This window comes from Coffea eugenioides, chromosome 11, assembly GCF_003713205.1.
Source record: "Coffea eugenioides isolate CCC68of chromosome 11, Ceug_1.0, whole genome shotgun sequence".
Taxonomy (NCBI): Eukaryota; Viridiplantae; Streptophyta; class Magnoliopsida; order Gentianales; family Rubiaceae; genus Coffea; species Coffea eugenioides.
In genome coordinates this window covers 10,776,404-10,781,180 of record NC_040045.1, presented here as the reverse complement: position 1 = coordinate 10,781,180, position 4,777 = coordinate 10,776,404, and positions in this window count along the sequence as shown.

Here is a 4,777-nt window from a genome sequence, read left to right as displayed (position 1 = left end):
ATATCACTCGCACACATGCACTTTATGTTGTTTTCACATTATCATTCTTTACTCACCTTACCTTGTAAATACATTTGCACACCTCCACTTACATCCTATTATTTTATCACTTTTCTCACTTCACACAAACTCACATTTTCACATGACATGCATTCCACTCATTTTTACGTCATTTAGGATTATGTGTGACCTCTCCAAAAGGATCATTATTGGGCTTCACAATTAATGTGATTGGCACCACTCAACCTTTGAAGAGAAATTTCCCCCATGTCCCCCTAGGTCTAGGTTTTGCATTCATATAATCATATCCAACATGCGATACATACCTTGGGTAGGAAAATTAGGAAAGGTAGGGCTAAATCACGCAACTAGCCTTGGCTAGGTCGAAGGGGTGCCTCGGATCTTTATCCTTGCCTTCCCCTTCGTCAAATGTGACTCCCGAACTTTTTTCGTTGGTTTACGTGGACTAGAAGTCGTTTAAAAGGGGTTTCTTTCTACCTTTCCTTTAGAAAATTTCTTTTTTGGTGACTTGGTACACCCTAACTCTATACCAAGTGGCGACTCCGTTTTTTTATTAAAAAAACCCCCTTTTGAACTTTATTTGGCCAAATCGTCGCATTCTCAAGTCCCATGGCCTTTTACTTTTCATTTTACACACGTTCACATTCCACTACTCACACACCATTTCATCATCGAAAAGTGGGGCGCGACAGTTTGCGACTCCACTGGAAAATTTCCTAAGTGGATCCAAGCATTTGGTTTGGCCATTCTTTTCCATTTTCTACCCTTTTTATGCATAGCATTTGGATATTAGGATTGTATTTTCTATTTTAGGACTTTTTGCCTCGCGCGCGTATCAAATTATTCCCTCACTCACGTATGTATGATTGGTTGATTGGATGTATATTTTACTTATTTCATGTCGCGCTTTGCATTGCATTTGGGTGGGGGACATACCCTAGAGCCTCGCGTGGGTTCTTGATCCCTCCCCTCCAAACGAGCACTAGCATACGAGCATACGCTTTATTTATTTATTTCTCCTTTATTTTTCTTTTAGTGGCTTGTCACGCCACTCCACCCTATTAGGATTTTAGGCGACCTACTTGGACGTGAGATCGTGACACGACGTGTGCGTAGCACGATCCGAGGGGTCACTTGATCTTCCGCTTTAAGCTTTGGGTTAATAGCCTATAGCTTTTAGTCGAAAATTGAGAATTTTTGATAGATTCACTCAGACATGTGGCCGTGACACGACGTGTGCGTAGCAATGTCTGGGGAATCGCTCGAGCCACCGACAAAGAACCTTGGGATTAATGACCCTTAGTTTCCTAGTCTGAAGGCTCGGGGACCTAAAACCTATCGAGTCTAGCTGCATTAGTGAGCCAATACCTCATGCATCCATGTTAGCTTGCCTAGGGTAGAGTCTGCCTTGCCTTATTAGGGACACGATTCACGAGGGGAGGGATCCAACCCCTCTTTTCTTTCATCGCTTTATCTCTTTGTATTGTTTCGTTACAATGTGTTATGTGTATTTATGTGATTGAGCTAACCTTTCTTGGTTTTTGTCCCCATTGCATTCACAAACCCTAGCGAATAAAAGGTCTGGCATGACCTTCTTTTTAGAACCCACCCTCATAGATAGGCTATTGCACGTTTAAAGATTTTGGTATATTGCATTTATAGATTAATAATTGCATATCATTCTAGGCCTACCTTGGCGTACAAAGGGTCCTTTTAGGTCATAATTGCATATTTTACTGCTTTAATAAATGGCATCACGCATAAACCCTAGAAAGGGAATGCCACATAGGGAATTCCGTGTTTAGGAATAAGCCACATTGTGTCTCGGATACTTAATCCAGTGAGACTTGCACGTTTACATTTTGTACCATCCGAAGGGGTAGTGCACGAGGTAAGGTAGGATCTGATCATGTTCATAGAGTGATCTTTGGAATATGAGCATCTAATAATCACTTTTTGGCCATTTTATCAAAAATTGGTAAAAATCCCTTGTGTGAAGGACATTAATTTGAAGAAATTCACAAATGATTCCTCCTATTGAGATGATAAATAAATTGAGGCCAAAATTTGATTTTTAGAAGGTCATAGACTAATGCCCCTCAATAATTTTGAAATAACCAATGGTCGGACAATTCAACCAATCCATTTTGCCAATTCATTCAATAAATCGTCAATTCATTTGACCAATTTACCCTTTTTAGGGTCACCTAGTTGATTTTGAATAAATCATCAACTTCAATCAATTCACTTGACTGATTTACCCTTTTGGGTGATTTGGTCGATTTTTGAATAAATCATCAATTTCAATCAATTCATTTGACTAATTTACCCTTTTTGGTGATTTGGTTGATTTTTGAATAAATCACCTAATTTCATTTGACCAGTTTACCCTTTTTAGGGCGATCTGGTCAATTTTGAATAAATTCTCGATTTCATTCAATTCATTTGACCAATTTCATTTTTAGGATGATCCGGTCCATTTTGAATAAAATTCTCAATTACATTCGATCAAGTTCCTTTTTTAGGATGATTCGGTCAATTTTGAGTAAGTTTTAAATTTCACTCAATTCATTTAACCCGTTTCCCTTTTAGGGTAATTCGGTTAATTTTAAATAAATTGTCAATTTCATTCAATTAGGGTTTCGATATCGAATTTCAAATTGGGAAATCTAGTCGATTTTTGAGAAAACCATCCATTATCTCCAATAATTTGATCAGTTGGGGTTTTGACTCATGCTTCACTGAGAAAATTTGTCAACGAACTCCAATCTCTTCGATAGGAGGTTCGTCAAGGTCAAACCCGTGCGTTTTGCAAATCAAAGGTAATCAATCTATTCGGACGTTGTCCTCATTTTGACAAATCTCTCGTCACTCCAATTGACCAAATTCTTTTAAAAAATTATTTCTCACTCAATGAGTTGATCAGATCCATCAGGTATGGTATAGTGCCTACCTCAGAGGATTGCATCCTCATTCTAGGCCTACCCTTGGCACAAAAAAGGCTCCCCCCATAGGACATGCATCCGAATTTTTTGTATATTTACTAACTCTTGCCTTTTTTCTTTTCCTTTTCTTTATTTTTGTTGAAATAATTAAGTGAGGGTTAAATCTAAAGGCAATTCCTTTTAAAATTCTCAGGTAATATTTAAACATAGCTTCTCGTCGAAGCCCCATCGTAACACGATCCCGAAGTCAAGCCCAGAGGAGTCGTGTAAACATGAGTTCACAACCGGAGTCGTTGGATAGGTTTGCTACTACAACTCAACCCGAAACTGCAAGCTTGGGGGCCCAACTGACCGAGATGCTTACAAAGTTTGGTGAGATAGCCACCGAGTTGGCGGCCCAAAAGAAATTAATCGATGAGCTCATCAGTAGCGGAGTTCAACCCGAGCCTGTACCCGTCAATCAATCGGGGCCAGAATCATTGGTCATGCCCACGACCCAAACCCCTTTTACTCCACCCTTTATCATTCCACCCGAAGGAACTTTTACCTATCCCACCATAAATTTGCTATACACTTACCCTCCTAACCCTTCATTCTTTCCTACTCACATGCAAGGTCCCCAACCCCAAATCACTTTGAATATGCCACCTGAGCCACATACCTTTTATCACACTACTGTTGAGTCATTCTTACCAGACCATACTGTTCAAACCAAGCCGGCAATGGGGGAATCTTCCGCTCCCGTTGATATAAAGCTGTTCAAACGCCTTGACCGTTTTGATGAGTTTATGAGGAAGAGTCAGGGGTTGAACAAACAAGGGGTCCTGGATTACCATGAGCATTGCCTCTTTCCAAATGTGCAATTGCCTGAGGGGTTCAAAACCCCTAAGTTTAACAAGTACGATGGAACTGGCAATCCCAAAACGCACCTCCGTCTGTTTGCCAACAAATTGGGAAGGCCCATAGACGACGAGAATCTACCTTTACGGTTGTTCTCAGAAAGTCTGGAGGAGATGCACTCGACTGGTACTCCAACCTGAGGCCCGAAGAAGTGAAAACCTGGATTGATTTATCCAATGCTTTTGTGAGACAGTACGAGTATAACTGCGAGTTGGCTCCGACACGGACCACGTTGGAAGGAACAAAGAGAAAACCCTCTGAGGACCATAAGACTTATGCTAAGAGATGGAGGAAAATAGTCGCAAAAGTTGAGCCACCAATGACTGAGGACGAAATCATACGCACCTTCATTAAGGCGCATGATCCGCCGTACTTTGAAGAAATTTTTCGAATGACTGGGTGTTCCTTTGCCGAGATTGTCAATAAATTGGAAGAATATGATGAGTTTATGAGGGCAGGAAAGATTATTAACGTGTCGGCTCTGAAATCGCAATTGGAAGCGATGCAAAATCAAGGCAGCAGTAACAAGAAATCCCCATTCAAAAAGAGAGAAGAGGAGGCTTCATTTGTCTCGAATCGAAGCACTGCCCCCCAACCGAGATACCGACAGAACCCCACCTATTCACCCCATTGTCCGTACCAATCACACCTTCAACTTGTGCACCATACCACTAGTAACCACCCTCGACCTCGATCAAATTACCCAAACACACCTACAACACCATTTCATATTTCTCCACATAACTTTCAAACTAGACCTCGCTCTCCTTATCATCCAAGACCCACCTTACCCGTCAACTATAACTACAACTATCAACAGATCGCTGGCACCCAAGACCCGGCCCGATATAGAACTTTTACCAATTTAGGTCGGCCCTCGGATCAACTATATGAACAGCTCAAGGCCGCGG